The 19,732-nt window shown below is 38.6% G+C and overlaps 1 protein-coding gene across 1 annotated transcript in view; it reads right to left on the reverse strand.

The window, feature by feature from the left end:
- Window positions 1-167, reverse strand: part of slc6a11b (solute carrier family 6 member 11b) — a 34,691-nt gene extending 34,524 nt beyond the window's left edge. The window contains 1 exon segment of the mRNA XM_056467811.1: window positions 13-167. The gene's annotated coding sequence lies outside the window, so the exon portion shown is untranslated.
- Window positions 168-19,732: the final 19,565 nt, after the last annotated feature.

A 19,732-nucleotide genomic window follows, 5' to 3' on the forward strand; every position in this document is an offset into this window, starting at 1 on the left:
GGGTTCTCTTACCGGTTGTGTGTGTCAGTGAAGCTTCTCAGACACCCGGTCACCGGCCGCTTCAGTCCGGACCCGAGTGACAGAAGAAAATAAAAAGAGAAAAAGAATAAAAGTGGAAATCCCTGAAGGAAGGATGTCACAGAGCTGTGACTGAGGCAGTGAGCAGATCTACTGCTGTGATCTCAATCTGATCTCCACCGCCTCTCACTGGACACACCCACACACGGAGAGAGAGACACAAACACACATAGTGAGAGAGAGAGAAAGAAGCATACACACAGACAGACAGACACACTACAACTGTGGCAACAACAACAACAACATACAAAATGTAATCAACTTGAATCAACACACACACACACACACACACACACACATCTTCTAGCTGGTACACAAAACATTAAAAAATATTTAGTTGAATCAACTTAATCTTTTGTCAGCTCACACACACACACACACACACACACACACACACACACACACACACACTCACACACACTACAACTGTGTACACAACAGTTTAAAAATGAATCAACCTCAACCAACACACACACAGCGCATGTGTTTGGACTGTGGGGGAAACCGGAGCACCTGGAGGAAACCCACGCCAACACGGGGAGAACATGCAAACTCCACACAGAAATTCAAACTGACTTAGCCGGGACTCGAACCAGTGACCTTCTTGCTGTGAGGTGACAGTGCTAACCACTGAGTCACTGTGCCGCCCTTAATTTAATTTAATTTAAATACATATTTGCCACTTTTAATTAGTTGCTAAAAACCTAAAAATTATTAACTTATAATTATTCATTATAAATAAAAAAAAAAAGTGAAGATGGATGATGTGAAATATTAACCCTGGATGACAAAAATGCAAGCACCATTTTGTAATTTTGTTTATAGTATTTTCTTAATAGTTATCATAAACTAAATATTGATCAACTCATATTGGGGAAGCTTAATGAGATATTTAAGTGTAATAATCAACCCAGGCTCATTCTGAAAATGTACCCCTGTATACATTTCTGGAGAGCATCAAATCTGTCCCAGGAGGTGCGTTTTTTGTTTGTTTTTTTTGCAGTTTTGTTTTCGCGAATCCACCAGAGGCCGCTGTGTACGCTTTTTTACATCTCAAATTTCTCTCGTGAGTGCCATTCACACCTGCTGTTCTTGTGTAAATCCACCAGAGGCCGCTGTTGACTCAATAACTGACTGACAGACTGATCGACAGACCCACTCTCGTCCTCCAACTGATAGTGCTTTTAAAAGCAAAGATTGACCGAGAAGGGTATAAACGGAGGTTGGAGCCAGCTCCAAGTGGGTGGGCCTGAACTCCAAGTGGGCTGTACAAACCTGGAGTTTTTATTTATTTAATGTCTTGTACATGATATAGAGTCCAATATTGTGCTTTATGATGTCTACACCTACTCCAACCCTAAATCCAGCCTCACAGTAACCTGATGACTTTTATTACCCACCTACACCAACTAAACCCAACCTACTTGTGGCGAAAGTCCCTCCCACTTGGAGGTCACCCAACCTACTTGCGGTGTAATCCCTCCTTACTTGGAGGTCAACGGGCTGCAGCGATACCTACCTAAACCCCTTCCCTCCAACCGACAGTGTTTTCAAAGCACCGATTCACCTATCCACCCCCTTCCCTAAACCCAACCGACAATGATTTCAAAAGCACCGATTGACCCATCCACCACCCTCCCTAAACCCAACTGACAATGTTTTCAAAAGCACCGATTGACCCGCCCACCCCCTTCCTTAAACCCAACCAACAGTGTTTTCAAAAGCACCGATTGACCCGCCCACCCCCCTCCTTAAACCCAACCAACAGTGTTTTCAAAAGCACCGATTGACCCGCCCACCCCCTTCCTTAAACCCAACCAACAGTGTTTTCAAAAGCACCGATTGACCCGCCCACCCCCTTCCTTAAACCCAACCGACAATGTTTTCAAAAGCACCGATTGACCCGCCCACCCCCTTCCTTAAACCCAACCAACAGTGTTTTCAAAAGCACCGATTGACCCGCCCACCCCCTTCCTTAAACCCAACCAACAGTGTTTTCAAAAGCACCGAATGACCCGCCCACTGCCTTCCCTAAACCCAAACGATAGTGTTATTAAAAGCACCAATTGACCCATCCACCCACTTCCCTAAACCCAACCGACAGTGTTTTTAAAAGCACCGATTGACCCATCCACCCACTTCCCTAAACCCAACCGACAGTGTTTTTAAAAGCACCAATTGACCCATCCACCCACTTCCCTAAACCCAACCGACAGTGTTTTTAAAAGCACCAATTGACCCGTCCACCCCCTTCCCTAAACCCAACCGACAGTGATTTCAAAAGCACCGATTGACCCATCCACCGCCTTCCCTAAACCCAACCGATAGTGTTTTAAAAGCACCGATTGACCCACCCACCCACTTCCCTGAACCCAACTGACAGTGTTTTCTAAAGCACTGACTGACCCGCCCACCCCCTTCCCTGAACCCAACGACAGTGTTTTCTAAATCACTGACTGACCCGCCCACCCACTTTCCCAACTGACTGTTTTCTAAAGCACTGACTGACCCGCCCACCCACTTCCCTAAACCCAAGCTATAGTGTTTTTAAAGCACAGATTGACCCGCCCACCCACTTCCCCCAACTGACAGTTTTTTATCAAAAGCACTGACTGACCCGCCCACCGCCTTCCCTGAACCCAACCGACAAAACAAAACCAGAAAAAGCAAAGCCCTCCCGGCAACCTGATTTTTACCCACGTTTTCTCACCCTGTTATTAAGGTAAGCCGCCAGCTGGTAGTGCAAAAAGGAACGGCGTTATAGCGCCCCGTAGTGTTTGTTTTAAAGATGAAATGCAGCCATACGTACCTCTGGCTATATAATTTGCGATCTCCAGAAATATATATGGCTACATTTTCAGAAGGAGCCCGGTTTGGTAATACAGTTGTTCTTTAATGTCTCAAACATTAAAGTAATCAAAAAAAACCTGTTACAATATACTAATATAATATTTATATCTCTGTTCAACAGATTAAAGAAACTCATAAAGGTCTGCAACCGCTTGAGGGAGAGCTAAGAGTTAGTAAATGTTTATTTTTGCGTGAACTACCCCTTTAAATCTCATCACACAGATATTATGGCAGGTCAGATCTGGTTTTGCATTGAAACGCTGGACATTGTTGCTGTTATTGTTGCGATTTTAATGCATTCAGTGTTTCTCATTCACTATAACTGCTCTGGTAATTCTGGAAACAGCGATTCTGCATGCAGTGTAAAGAGTCTATCGCACACACACACTTTTGTAGTGAACAGGAGGAACTGCAGGCTGTTCTGGCAGCATGGAAAACACTGACCTGTCACTATACGCTCCTCAATTAAGGGTCAGTTGTCATTTTAAGTTGAATGAAGCAGGAGCTGCATAGAGAAAGGCCACCAAAGACGCTGACCGGGCCTTCCTTCACACACAAGCAGCAGATATTTGCAGTTTTGTAACGTAATATGCGAGCCATTATTCAAAAGGTTTTATTCTTTCATTTGTATTTATTTATTTTTATATCCTATTTATTTATTCTTATTTATTTATTCATTCAATTTATGTTTATTCATTAAATAATATTTTCTTTATTAATTTATATTTTTATATTTTATTCAGATTTTTTTACATTATTAATATTTTATATTCTATTATTTAATTAAATAATTAATTAATTTATTTTATGTATTTTTATTCATTAATTTATTTTTTATTTAATTAAGTTATATATTTTAGTTTATTTATTTATATTTTATTAATTTATATTTGTTTATTTGTTTTATATTCTATTTTTTTATTTTTATTCATTTTCTATTCAATTATTCATTCATTCATTCATCTATTATTTATTTATATTTATTTATTGTTTTTATTTAGATTTTATTCATTCAATCATTATTCATTCATTTTCTGCCACTTTTCAGAACCCCAGACTTCCCTCTCCCCAGACACTTCCTCCAGCTCCTCCGGAGGGATCCCGAGGCGTTCCCAGGCCAGCCGAGGGCCAGAGACATAGCCCCTCCAGCGTGTCCTGGGTCTTCCCCGAGGCCTCTTCCTGGTGGGACATGCCTGGAACACCTCCCTGTAGGCGTCCAGGAGGCATCCGAAAACAGATGCCCGAGCCACCTCAGCTGACTTCTCTCGATGTGGAGGAGCAAAGCTCATGACCATCGGTGAGAGAAGGAATGTAGATTATTAATATAAAGCTTTTATCAATAGCTTTGCCTTTCGGCTCCGCTCCTTCTTTACCACAACGGACTGGTACATCGACCGCATTACTGCTGCCGCTGCACCGATCCGCCTGTCAATCTCACGCTCCATCCTTCCCTCACTCCTGAACAAAACCCTGAGATACTTGAACTCCTCCACCTGGGGTAAGGACTCTCCTCCAACCTGTACATGTCAAACCACCTTTTTCTGGTGGAGCATCATGGCCTCAGACTTGGAGGTGGTGATTCTCATCCCAGCTGCGTCACACTCGGCAGCAAATTGCCCCAGTGCATGCTAAAGGTCCATGTTCGGATGAAGCCAACAGAACAACTTCGTCTGCGAATAACAGTGATGAAATCCTGTGGTCCCCGAACCGGACCCCCTCCAGCCCAAGGCTGCACCTTGAAATTCTGTCCATAAAAATTATTAATAAAATTGGTGATAAGCGGCAGCCCTGCCAGAGCCCAACATGCACTGGAAACAAGTCTGACTTATTGCCAGCAATGCAAACTAGACTCCTGCTCTGTTCATACAGGGAAGAGATGGCCCTTAACAGAGCGCCTCTGACCCCATACTCCCCGAGCACCCTCCACAGAATGACACACCCTGGTGAGAGTACAGAGCTGGTCTAGTGTACCACGGCCCGGACAAAACCGCATTGTTCCTCCTGGATCCTAGGTTCAACCAGAGATTTTATTCATTTTAGATTTTATGTATTTATATTTATGGATTTATTTATATTTTATATTTATTTTTTTAGTTCATTTGTATTCATTCATTCATTTATTTATTTAATTAATTAATTTATATTTTATTTAATCATTCGTTTGTATTTTTTATTCATTCATTTATTTTTACTTATTTAAATAAATTATATATTTTTATTTATTTTCATTCATTCATTTCTTTTCGGCTCAGTCCATTTATTAATCCGGGGTTTACGAACCGCCAACTATTCCAGTATTTGTTTTACACAGCGGATGCCCTTCCAGCTGCAACCCAGTACTGGGAAACACCCTTTATTTATTCATTCATTATTTATTTGAATAAATAAAAAGAAATCAACATTTATGCAGAAAATCACATGAAGCACAACCTGCTTTCTTATTATGAAACTGACTTCCATACTGTTTGTTTTTTCTTCTATGTAAGTCAATAATGGTTACAGGTTTCAGCATTCTTCAAAATATGTGTTCAGCAGAATGGAGACACTCATAAAGGTTTAATAGAACTTTTAGTAGAGAGTAAACAGTGAGTAAATGTTCATGTTTTGTGTGAACTGTCCCTTTTATTAGAGGAGTGTGTGATGTGTTCGTCCTCCAGGAGGCGCTGTTTTACTGTTTCTGATGCTCAGAGTCCCGACAGCTGCTTTTCCTCTTTTATTAAAAAATATAAATACATCAAATAAATAATCTGTCTGCTTCTAGAAACAGCTACGAGGCAAATTATTATTATTTTGAACCTTCTCTTTATTGCTTTTGAGGAGAGAAAGAACAGAAAAACCCTTAAATTCAAATGATCTGTACACATATAGCTATATTATTATTATTTTACATCAGATTTATTGACTCGTTTTCAGTTACAAAAAAAGAAAGCAAACATAATTATAATGATAAAATAAATGAATAAAAATAAATAAATGTAAAAGAGGACATTTTTTTAAACTTTTTTTTGCTTATGTATGGTGGACGTGTAGAACTTTGTGAATGAAAATAAACTACAGTTAATCTGAAGCAAAATTTTTCATTTATTTTATCTAATCTTTTATTTCATCTTTTTTATGTTCGCCAAACATTTGCAATGCACATTATTAAATGTTTATAGCATATTTGAGCATTCATTGTAATATACTTTTTCTAAGACCATAAAAATATTACTGGATAAATGTTTGTATATAAGTTTGAGATCATTTTATTATTATATATTTGCAGATTACAAAAATGTAAAAAAAAAAAACACACGCTTAGAACAAAGATGACTGAATGTTCTTATAGCATTATTAATATATGATCTACTGAAAATTGTTCAAATAGATTCAGAAATTACTTTTACTCACTTATTAAAGTCAACTAATCGCTTTAAAAGCAACAGGTTTACTCACTTATTAAAGTCAACTAATCGCTTTAAAAGCAACAGGTTTACTCACTTATTAAAGTCAACTAATCGCTTTAAAAGCAACAGGTTTACTTAATTGTTAAGTAAAGTCAACTAATCGCTATAAAAGCAACAGGTTTACTCACTTATTAAAGTCAACTAATCGCTTAAAAGCAACAGGTTTACTCACTTATTAAAGTACAACTATATCGCTTTAAAAGCAACAGGTTTACTCACTTATTAAAGTCAACTAAATCGCTTTAAAAGCAACAGGTTTACTCACTTATTAAAGTCAACTAATCGCTTTAAAAGCAACAGGTTTACTCACTTATAAAGTAAAGTCAACTATCGCTTTAAAGCAACAGGTTACTCACTTATTAAGTCAAACTAATCGCTTTAAAGCAACAGGTTACTCACTTATTAAAGTCAACTAATCGCTTTAAAAGCAGCAGGTTTACTCACTTATTAAGTCAACTAATCGCTTTAAAAGCAACAGGTTTACTCACTTATTAAGTTAACTAATCGCTTTAAAAGCACACAGGTTTACTCACTATTAAAGCTAACTAATCGCTTAAAAGCCAACAGTTTACTCAACTTATTAAAGTAAAGTCAACTAATAGCTTTAAGAGCAACAGGTTTACTCACTTATTAAAGTCAACTAATCGCTTTAAAAGCAACAGGTTTACTCACTTATTAAAGTCAACTAATCGCTTTAAAAGCAACAGGTTTACTCACTTATTAAAGTCAACTAATCGCTTTAAAAGCAACAGGTTTACTCACTTATTAAAGTCAACTAATCGCTTTAAAAGCAACAGGTTTACTCACTTATTAAAGTCAACTAATCGCTTTAAAAGCAACAGGTTTACTCACTTATTAAAGTCAACTAATTCGCTTTAAAAGCAACAGGTTTACTCATTAAAGTAAAGTCAACTAATCGCTTTAAAAGCAACAGGTTTACTCACTTATTAAAGTCAACTAATCGCTTTAAAAGCAACAGGTTTACTCACTTATTAAAGTAAAGTCAACTAATCGCTTTAAAAGCAACAGGTTTACTCACTTATTAAAGTCAACTAATCGCTTTAAAAGCAACAGGTTTACTCACTTATTAAAGTCAACTAATCGCTATAAAAGCAACAGGTTTACTCACTTATTAAAGTCAACTAATCGCTATAAAAGCAACAGGTTTAACTCACTTATTAAAGTCAACTAATCGCTATAAAAGCAAACAGGTTTACTCACTTATTAAAGTCAACTAATCGCTTTAAAGCAACAGGTTTACTCACTTATTAAAGTCAAACTAATCGCTATAAAAGCAACAGGTTTACTCACTTTATACAGTCAACTAATCGCTATAAAAGCAACAGGTTTACTCACTTATTAAAGTCAACTAATCGCTATAAAAGCAACAGGTTTACTCACTTATTAAAGTCAACTAATCGCTTTAAAAGCAACAGGTTTACTCATTAAAGTCAACTAATCGCTTTAAAAGCAACAGGTTTACTCACTTATTAAAGTCAACTAATCGCTTTAAAAGCAACAGGTTTACTCACTTATTAAAGTCAACTAATCGCTTTAAAAGCAACAGCTTTACTCAATTGTTTAAGTAAAGTCAACTAATCGATGCTGCAATAATGCTGCCATCTCCATGCTTCACTGCTGGAACTGTATTGGACTGGTGATGAGCACTGCCTGGTTTTCTCTGCACATACCACTTAGAATTGAAAAGTTCTATCTTGGTCTCATCAGACCAGAGAGTCTTATTCATCTTCATCCTGGTGTCCTTCAGGTGGGCATTCATGAGTCTTGCACTGAGGAGAGGCTTTCATTGGGCCACTCTGCCATAAAGGCCAGACGGGTGGAGAGCAGCAGAGATGGTTAACTTTCTACAACTTTCTCCCATCTCCCGACTACACCTCTGGAGCTCAGCCACAGTGATCTTTGGGTTCTTCTTTACCTTTCTCCAAGGCTCTTCTCCCCTGATAGCTCAGTTTGGCCAGACGGCCAGCTCTAGGAAGGGTTCTGGTCATCCATTTAAGGATTATGGAGGCCACTGTGCTCTTAAGAACCTTCAGTGCAGCAGAAATGTTTTTATAACCTTCTAAAATTCTGCAAAAATGTCAACAATTCTGTGTTGTTCTGTCAGTATGGGCTGCTGTGTGTGCATTAATGAGGACAAAAATGAACTCAAATGATTTTAGCAAATTGCTGCAATATAACAGAGTGAAATGTAAGGGGGTCTGAATACTTAATTACTGAATACTGTACTTGTGTTAAAATAGGTTGTGTTGTAGTGTTGTGTAGAGCAGGATCATTAGTGCGTGACCTGTGCATTACTGAGAACAGTGAGAAATAAAGACGTCCTGTACTATAAACTTGTGTCCCACACTCACATGCAATCAGGGACAATCACAATCTGGACGTATCCTTCGCTCATTGAGTAACGGAGCCCTGAGAAAGGGATGAACGGAAAACACACATATATCACCGCGACGTGATGCATAAAAGCTGCCTCTCGCTCAGCATCACAAATAGCCTCTTTGAAGGCTTTAGAAAGACTCCGGGTTGAAAACAAGGTTGAGCAACACAAACACTGCACAGAGTCTCTATGGAGATTTCGGGTCAGCTTTTTTTTTTTGTTCAGGACAGAGAAGAATTGCAGCTTGTGTGTTCGCTCAGGCTGTTCAGAAAGATCCAGGAGCTAAAGAATCATACACTTTATTTTATATACAGCTGAAGTCAGAAGTATTAGCCCTCATATTAAAATTGAACTCTACTTTCCATATTATCTGTTTAACGGAGAGCAGATTTTCATCTCTAATCATAACAGTGTTAATAACTCATCTCTAATAACTGAACTCTTTTCTCTTTGACATGACTAGATATTCTTCAAGACACTAGTATTCAGCTTAAAGTGACATTTAAAGGCTTAACTAGGGTAATTAGGGTAAAGTTAGGGTAATTAGGCAAGTCATTGTATAACAGTGGTTTGTTCTGTAGACAATCCAAAACTAATATTGCTGAAGGGGGTTAATAATATTGACCTTAAAATGGCTTTAAAACAATTAAAAACTGCTTTTATTCTAGCCAAAATAAAATAAGACTTTCTCCAGAAGAAAAAATATTGGAGGAAATACTGTGAGAATGTCCAATCAATAAGCTTTAACTTTACCAGAACCATTTTCATAGACATGCGCATGCCAAACTGTTCATTAAATCCTCAAAGTCTGTAATTCAGATTCAGTAGAGTTCAGGAAAGGATGCTTTGGGCTTTAGCTCCAGATGCTGATTTAAACCAGACTCCACATGGCATGTCCAAAACACAGTTTTATGCACTTTCATCTTATTATTGGTTTTTAAAAGTGACGACTGAAATATCACAGAATGAATCTGCTATTGGTGTATGCTATATATTTTGCGCAAATTAATAATATAAGAATAATCACACACCTCAATGTCTTCCAGAGTTTCTCTTTATCGTTGATCAAAACAGCAGATTATAGTGTGTGTATGTGTGTGTGTGTGCAGAAATACACTCACTGTGTTCTGAGATCTTGAGGGGCTTATTTAGATTTTCTCAGACATATGACGGTAACTCCTCCATGAACAGCCACCTTATCCTGGTAGAGGGGCTTGATTATCTGAGGCCTCACTTACACTAATACGTTTTAGTTGTAAAACGCATACGTTTCGCTACGGTTACGCCCTCCGTCCACACTCACCTGGAGTTTTCGAGCCCCAAAATAGGAGCTTTTTGGAATAGGTGAAGAGGCTGTTTTCGTTTTGAAAAGACTGTGCTCCTGTGTCAGTGTGATAAACAGAGACATCTGAAACAGAGGCGTGGCTGCAGACATTCGCCTCTCTCATTGGGGCTTTTCCTCAAAATTTAGTGCACAAAGTTCAGACTTCACAAGTTTGATATGGAAAACTCCTGAGGACACGTCGGGTAAAAACAGTGTACTTTATAACATCATTCGCATCACTCTGGCTACGTTATTTCACTTTGTTTCCCGTTGTTTCATCTTAACAATAAATGAAAACATGATTTAAAGGGCACCTATGGTAAAAATCTACTTTTCAAGCTGTTTGGACAGACATGTGTGTAGGTATAGACCGTCATATTGCGGTGATATAACACACCCAGTGCTTTTTCAATTTAACAACATAAAAACGGTGGACCAATTGGAGCGGTTTTCAGACCGACCGCAACTTTACGTAGGAGTGCGGTCCCCCCGCCCACCAATATTGATTGACAGGTGCGTCATCATATCCTCAGTTTGTTGATTCACGTCCGCCATTTTCAGCGTGAGTTGAAGCGATATCACTAAAGGAACACCCTGGCTCTATTTTTAGATGCAAGGCTCATTGGGCTCAACACAAGATCAATATTCTCCACATTATCGCTCTAATCAGAATTATTGGTTGTATCTTTAGGTAGGTTTGCAAACATGTGTACTTCTCATCGAGTCTACCTTATACTTCAGCCGTTTGCATTTCTCGCGATCACAGAAGCTCCCTGTAATCTTAACTAGGTGCTGCTGTACCTGACGCTGTGCCATGCATTTTAGAACTCTAAACATAGGTTTCTATCAGGGTACACTCAACGGCCGTGGACAGCCGCCGACTTGAAGCGCCGTTGTGTGTACCCTGATAGAAACCTATGTTTAGAGTTCAAAAATGCGTGGCGCGACGATTCGGGACACTTCATGCTTCTGCCGCACCACAGAGAGTGTCTGGTGTGCCGTGTCGCAGCTTCGAGCGACGCATCCGGTGCCTCAGTCAAAGTTAATTCAGTGTGCGTGGTTATTAGTTTCTGTGTACAAGCTCGGCACTTGAAACTAGCACACAGTTGGCTGTAAAACTGTACAAAGACACAAATGATTTTGTACTCTCTGCTTGGTCTGTGTCAGAGTCGTACATGTACGACTGAATGCTGATCCTCTCACCCCTGCTCCTTCTCTCAGTCTGCCCAAACACAGAGCGGGTGAGCTCATGGCCCCGCCCCCTTGTAGTTGGGCGGGAAGCCGAAACTAATCTACATGTGAAGCAACACACCCCTAAATCAGCGAACTGTGGACACGCCCCCAACATGACACTGTTTAACACATTATAATAAACAAATCTGAACAGTGTGTTAAACTGAACCTAAACTGGCACACTCAGAAAAACCATAATATTAATATTAAATCATAAAAAAGAGGTCAACTATGTGCCCTTTAAGGAACTGCCTTTTTCATTTTGATATTAACAGACACCAAAACTGTTGATGGTGTCGTTGTAGCTGCATATTTATATGACCGTCATCTTCCCTGTATGCATATTTATAACAAAACTGAGCCGATAACATCACTGTCTCCTTTCATTTTCATTGAAAAAATATGAACATACCCTGTCCCTTTTGCTGAATATCTGTTTAATATTTAATAAAAGTATAACGTACAATAAGTTTATACAAAATAGGAAATAAAGGAAAGCAATCAGTCAATGTGGAGAATCAGTGTTGGTGGTTCTAATAATTAATTATAACGTATCTTTATGCTCAGCCAAAACACTGAGAACAAGTAATAGATTCAAAAGACTATTAGATAGAGACAAGATGAAATAAATACTATGTTTAACAAATCTAGTGAGATGAGATCCAGCGGAAGATCCTTGATGAACTGTCCGACCTGCGTTGCTCTTACCCAGGGAGGTATGCTCAAAGCACCCACTGACTTCCTGGAGCTCAGACGTGCTCTGCAGCGCATGCCAGAGTGTGTGTGTACCATTTTGAGTGTGTGTGTACCATTTTGAGTGTGTGTGTACCATTTTGTCAAATTGCTTTAATTACACATGTGCACATAGAAACTAGAACTTTAAATTCTTAGAATAAAGAAATGAAGAGTTCAGATGACCTCTAAATGCCCAACACAATCTCATGGCAATTCGTAACTTTTTTGATTTAGTGGCTAATTCGTTACGAATTCGTACAATCTAATTCGTACAATTTAGTACGATTTGCTCATCTGCCAATGACGGTTGGGTTTAGGGGTGGGGTTAGGTGCCACGCCTCCTTTTTAAAATCGTACAATTTCGTACGACGTAGCCACTAAACTGTCAAAACGTAAAATACTTACGTTTTCTCGTGAAATGCCATGTAAAATCTTTCAAACCACCTTTAATTTAACCTAATAAATTGCATGAAGAGAGGATTAATAATGATATATTTTAATAGCAGTTACATAATAGCAATATATAAAATATATAATATAAAAAAAACAGTATTCATTCTTGACAGGGGGTGGGGGGATTGTCCTTCACTTATCCCACCATTCGAGTGCAAACCTACACCCTTGATATATATAATATAAATCACATACATATATAGTGCGTGTTGTTAACGGCAGCTTGAGTTCCGCAGGTGGTCTGGGCATCAGCTGCCGTGTTTCTCTTTCCTCATGAGACTGAAGCTTTCCCTGCAGGTTTGATCATTTAATAACCCAGCAGGAGCTTCGCTCATTTACTGTTTTCTGACGGCAGCGCAGACACACTCAATAAACACACACACTCACCTATTGACCTTATTCATGTACGAGCGGGCGCCGCCATTGGAAACTTAACTTCTGCTCTCATTCAACTTCCATTGATATTTAGTCATTAAAAACAGCTCGTTCTGCAGCTTGATATCGCAAACAGATAGTCTTGACACGCGTGTAGAGAAAGTAGTTTGACCATTTTCTGCTATTTATTATTCCTAGTCATTTCTCCCATAGGAAACTGAACCGGAAGTGTTAAAACAATCATAAAAATGGGTAAAGTCATGCTTAGTAATGATAGCATCACAGTCATTACTAATTACATTACTGTGAGGGTTAGGATTAGGGTTTTGGTAGATGATAATAAAATACAATTGAATGTGTAATGTAATAAATAAAGTGAATAATCCTCAATATAATTAATATTCATGCATTACTGTGCAAGCTAGAGTTTTTTAAATATTTAATATAATATTTTAATATATGCAATATTTTTGCATTGCTGTGAGAGTTTGGTTTAGGGGTAGATGCTAATAAAATACAATTCATTTGTACTTTAATTAATAAAATTCAAATATCATTAACTTCCAAAGGTCCTTTTTTCTTTTAAGAACAGCATATAACATTTTACAATAAAAATATTATATATATATATATATATATATATATATATATATATATATATATATATATATATATATATATATATATATATATATATATATATATATATATACAACAGTTCTGTCTGGTACTTGAATCTGATTGGCTGATAGCTGTGCGATGTTCTGCCTGTAACAGCACTCGACCAGCCTCTTCACCCTTGTGTATTACTCCGCCTACATACAGCAACAAGCAGAGGACACTCTACAGTCTGACAAACATTGCAGCTGTTGGACGACATAATGTACTTCTGAGGCTTTTTTAGTGGAGAATGTAGCTGTTTAGATAGCAACTATGCAGTGCCTGTTTTTAAATATTCATAATTTCTGAGAGATAGCACGTCAGTGGCTAGCCTGCTATGAGCTGACCAAAGACGGTTGACGTTGTTGATCCACAAGATGGCGCCAGAACGGCATAATAAGCTTAACCCTTAGATTATTAAAGCAGCGTAATTTCTAACTACAGCTGATCAAATCATTATTAAACTGGTAAGCATACCTGCCAACGATCCCGTTTTTCCCGGGAGTCTCCCTTATTTCAGACCAATCTCCCACCACCCTCCTGTTTTGTATTTCTCACAGAAACTCCTGTAATATATATATATATATATATATATATATAACACACATGGGTGGGGTAACATGGCATGTATGGTAACACAGCAACTACAGAAATTAATCTGTTGTAGTGATTCTACAGTTGCTATGGTAACACAACAGCTATAGTAATCAATCTGTTGTGGTGAATCTGCAGTTGCTATGGTAACAGCAACTATAGTAATTAATCTGTTGTGGTGATTCTACAGTTGCTATGGTAACACAACAACTATAGTAATTAATCTGTAGTGGTGATTCTGCAGTTGCTATGGTAACAGCAACTATAGTAATTAATCTGTTGTGATGATTCTACAGTTGCTATGGTAACACAACAACTATAGTAATTAATCTGTTGTGGTGATTCTACAGTGCCATGGGTAACACAACAACTATAGTAATTAATCTGTAGTGGTGATTCTGCAGCTGCTATGGTAAACACAACCACTACAGTAATTACCCTGTAGTGATTCTACAGTTGCTATGGCAACACAACAACTGTAATAATCTGTTAACGTTATTCTAGTTGCTATGGTAACACAACAACTACAATAATTAATCTGTTGACATGATTCTACAGTTGCTATGGTAAACACAACAACTACAGTAATTAACCTGTAGTCATTGTACAGTTGCTATGGCAAACACAATCAACTATAATAATCTGTTAACGTGATTCTACAGTTGCTATGGTAACACAACAACTACAAAAATTAATCTGTTGACATGATTCTACAGTTGCTATGGTAACACAACAACTACAGTAATTAACCTGTAGTGATTGTACAGTTGCTATGGTAACACAACAACTATAGTACTTAATCTGTTGGGGTGATTCTGCAGTTGCTATGGTAACACAATAACTCCTGTAATTTAAACAAATGACCCAATAGGGTAGCTGTAGTTTACTGTAGTAAAAACGAAAGTATACAGTATTTAGTACAGTTTATCACTGCAGTTAATTCAATGCATTAACACATGAGTAAATACTTTAATATATACAGTGTATGGTTGAAAAACATTATAGTATTTGCTAGTTGTACATATGTAACTTTCCTCACTGCGTCCTGTTCTCTACAAAAAGTGTGCTACTGACCCTTTACCACAGATGATAAAAAAGGAAATGTTTTTTGATGGTGTGTGTTGGCGTAGTGTGCACTGAAGGCAGCGAGGGAGGGAGGGATCTGTTGGGCGTTCTCCGAGTTTCCCATGTCATTCCTACAAACGGGTTTTGCCTAACAGGAACCATAGGTATGCTGATCTCATTAGAACAATTACTAAAGGCCCGCATTTTTCCAGCCCAGCCTTTTAAAGACCCCAGGGCGATGTTAATTTCTGAATCAATCCCCGTCCAGAAAGCACTAGTGTTGGCACTTTCTAAAGGACTGTCAATTACTTCTGCCTCCATTCTGCAAAGGGAAAGCGCATGATTCAAGCAGGCCAGATAAAGGGCATTCTTCGGGGAAATCGCTCTGCGCATGGACTTGAATTCATTCTGCATTAATCTGTGGGAGCCCGCTTAATATTCATCAGCAGAGACAGACTCGTCGCCGCATGCTAATGACGTGGAGAGACTCCCGTTTTATACTTCTCATTCAGACTCGGACTTTTACTGCGTTCTGACAGCTTTACTAGCATTTCCTTCAGTTGTACTAACACTCCACGGTTTTTTTGTAGGACAGGCTCCAGATCAACGATAAAGGCGGTGAAGGTCAGACGCATGGCTAAGAGCGCGTCTCAATCTGCACCCTAGCTCCTGAGGTCGTTCATCAGTAGGTAGTGTACATGAATTCGGCCACTATTAAGGGCACTGATGAGCTTGAATCACTACACGGAGACATGAGAACGTCCTCAACTAAATATATTCATATATTAAAGTCCGCATGGCCCTGAAGCTGCGACCGATATTTATTTATTTATTAATTATTTTAATTTTCCCAGCTTCTACAGGTTGCAATGGCCCAAATTTTGCTTGTCCATCTTAAGCCAATTGTAAGTGTTTTGGTTCAATTTAGAATTTCCCCAACCAGCGCAGAGCCCGGGGGAACAGAGTGAGTGCTCCGACTTGGCCCCCCCCTGGTCCGACCGTTTATTTTTTTCGTATTGTGAATGGAATATTAAATGAGAAAGCAGTGGGCGTGGCTTGTTTTCTACTGTGAGCTGATTGGATGTAGTAAAGTAGGCGTTTCATTTAGAACGATTGGGAAAAGGGTTTGGGGAGAGTTATTACAAACGAACAGACTCCTCCTCCTCACCCTTTCTGTTTGTTGACAGCTGGAGGGGCGTGGTTAAGTATGTTAGCCACACCCAATACCTCAGACAGACCCAATCTCTGAGAATTCAACTGAAAACAAACAGGAAGTGCATTTGCAGATTTTACCTAAAGATTAGAAGGGCAAACTATTGTTTTATCCTCTTAATGACACGCACAGATGAATTGATCATCACAGAACTAGCAATGTGAGCTAACAAATCAATCTAGTTAGTTTCGATTTCATGTGGACTTTGAGTTTTAAAAGGTAAACTATAGCTAAATAATTTGATTGCTTCATATACCTGCAACATTTAAACCAATTTAAACATTTCTGAATGTCTGCTAGATGTTCTCTACATGTCTTTTCTACGTTTGTTCGTGTTATAAAATAAAAATATAACCGGTACATTCACGAAAAAGTTCTCCTGTTTGCAGTGGTGGAAAGAGTACTGAAAAATCGTACTCAAGTAAAAGTACATTACTCACCCTAAAAAATGTAGTGCGAGTAGAGCTTAAAGTATCTGGTGTAAATATTACTCAGACTATAGTAAAAAGTAGAGCTTTTTAAAAGTAGAAGGTCACTGGTTCGAGCCTCAGCTGGGTCAGTTGGCGTTTCTGTGTGGAGTTCTGCATGTTTCTCCACTGTGTTGGCGTGGGTTTCCTCTGGGAGCTCCGGTTTTCCCCCACAATCTAAAAACAATGCGGTATAGGGGAATTGGGTAGGCTAACTTGTTAGTAGGTATGTGTGAATGAGTTGTGTATGGGTGTTTCCCAGTGATGGGTTGCAGCTGGAAGAGCATCCGTGCGTAAAACATATGCTGGAATAGTTGGCGGTCATTCTGCTGGGTGGCGACCCCTGATAAATAAAGAAGAAAAATGAATGAATGAATGAATGAAATTCAGCCCAAATAAATTGTTTACAACCATTTAAAATAACTGAGCAAATCCAAGGAATCATCTTTGAGTATTTTTTTTCAGTGTAAATGTTTGTGTCAAGGGCGTCACGGTGGCGCAGTGGGTAGCACAATCGCCTCACAGCAAGAAGGTCGCTGGTTTGAGCCTCAGCCAGGTCAGTTGGCATTTCTGTGTGGGAGTTTGCATGTGTATCCCCGTGTTGGCGTGGGTTTCCCTCCGGGTTGCTCCGGTTTCCCCAACAGTCAAAAGACTGCGGGTACAGGTGAATTGGGTAGGCTAAATTGTTCGTAGTGTGTGTGTGTGTGTGTGTGTGTGTGAATGAGTGTGTATGGATGTGTCCCAGTGATGGTTTGCCACTGGAAGGGCATCCATGCGTAAAACATATGCTGGATAAGTTGGCGGTTCATTCCGCCGTGGTGACCCCAGATTAATAAAGCTGAAAAGAAAATGAATGAATGTTCTAGTCACTATGCCTAAAGTGAATTAATTAGCTGAAAACGACTTCTTCCTTCCTTTAACACACTCTACACACTATTAAAGCTTTTTTTAAAGTTGAGTCAATAATTGTCTTGTAGATGTTTTAAGTGTAATACATTCCAATAACCAAACATATTCGTTTGTTAACAAATTAAAATCTCAGCAAAAACAAAGTAGCATGAAATGTTTCATAGAAATGACAGCAGATGTCTTACATACCGTATGCTGTATACTGCCATTGAGCAGTTTATTAGCAAAGCTTCATGTGCAGCGCGCTTGATAAAGGTCTTCTCTTTAGCTGAAAAATAAAAGGTTCAGCAAAATGCACATATATATAAAAATACAAACCCTCTCCTCAAACAGACTTATACAGAACTGTCGGATTTATGTGCATCATATATAGACTAAGCCTAACTGTAATTAAGTGATCTAAAATGAACAGTCATCCCTTACTTTACTCCTTCAGTTAATCACTCATTTCATTAAAGCAATTAGTTCATTGTACCTCCACACACTCCATTTGTACCTCCACACAGTTTTGATTCTGCAGTTCAGAGTGTGTGTTGGAGTGAGTGTAGTGGTGCTCCACACTGCCCTCTGCTGCCCTCTCCCACACACATATTTTGTTCTTTAAAAACTGTGGATTAAATACACGAATGAGTGAGCATGTGACACTCAATACCTCAGAAGATATTAACATTCAAAGCTTGATTCAAGTTTCTTATCATATTTTTCTGACCAATCAAATGCTTTCTTGATCTGACAATCCCGCCCCTTTGAAGTGTGCATTTTTTATTGGATGTTGATGTTTGATGTTTTGAGTTGGAGTAAATCAGTCGGTAAACGGTGGCCATGTTGCCTGAGCTTTTGTTGTTTTATGCAAAAATATATATTCTTAAAATTTCAAAGTTGAAAGTTCAATTACAACTACTTGACTGACCGACTGATTGTTTGATTTTTTTCACTGATAGACTGAATTAATTGATCGATTAATTGGCTGATTGATGGGTGGTCTGATTCATTTCACTGATAGATTGTTTGATTGGCTTGAATTATTAACTGATTAGTTGATTGGCTGTTTGTTTGATTGATTGGCTGACTGATTGATTGGCTGTTGATTGATTGGCTGACTGATTGGTTGATTGGCTGACTGATTGATTGGCAGTTTGATAGATTGATTGGCTGACTGATTGGCTGTTTGATTGGTTGATTGGCAGTTTGATAGATTGATTGGCAGTTTGATTGATTGACTGGCTGTTTGATTGGTTGATTGGCAGTTTGATAGATTGATTGGCTGACTGATTGGTTGTTTGATTGGTTGATTAGCAGTTTAATAGATTGAGTGGCTGTTTGATTGGCAGTTTGATTGGCTGACTGATTGGTTGATTGGCTGACTGAATGATTGATTGGCAGTTTGATAGATTGATTGGCTGACTGATTAGCAGTTTGATAGATTGATTGGCTGACTGATTGATTGGCAGTTTGATAGATTGATTGGTTGATTGGCTGTTTGATTGATTGGCAGTTTGATTGATTGGCTGACTGATTGGTTGATTGATTGGCTGACTGATTGATTGGCTGACTGATTGGTTGATTGATTGGCTGACTGATTGATTGGCAGTTTGATAGATTGATTGGCTAACTGACTGATTGGTTGATTGGCTGTTTGATTGATTGGCTGACTGATTGGTTGATTGATTGGCTGACTGATTGATTGGCAGTTTGATAGATTGATTGGCTAACTGACTGTTTGATTGATTGGCTGTCTGATTGGTTGATTGGCAGTTTGATTGATTGATTGGCTGTCTGATTGGTTGATTGGCAGTTTGATAGATTGATTGGCTGACTGATTGGTTGATTGGCTGTTTGATTTTTGAGATCTAGCTCTTGAGATTTATCATTTCACAGCTGTGTTTCTAATATCATTTAGACATTTCTCCGCTTCAGAATCCCATTTTCAAA

Source organism: Danio aesculapii, chromosome 11 (genome assembly GCF_903798145.1).
Source record: "Danio aesculapii chromosome 11, fDanAes4.1, whole genome shotgun sequence".
Lineage (NCBI taxonomy): Eukaryota > Metazoa > Chordata > Actinopteri > Cypriniformes > Danionidae > Danio > Danio aesculapii.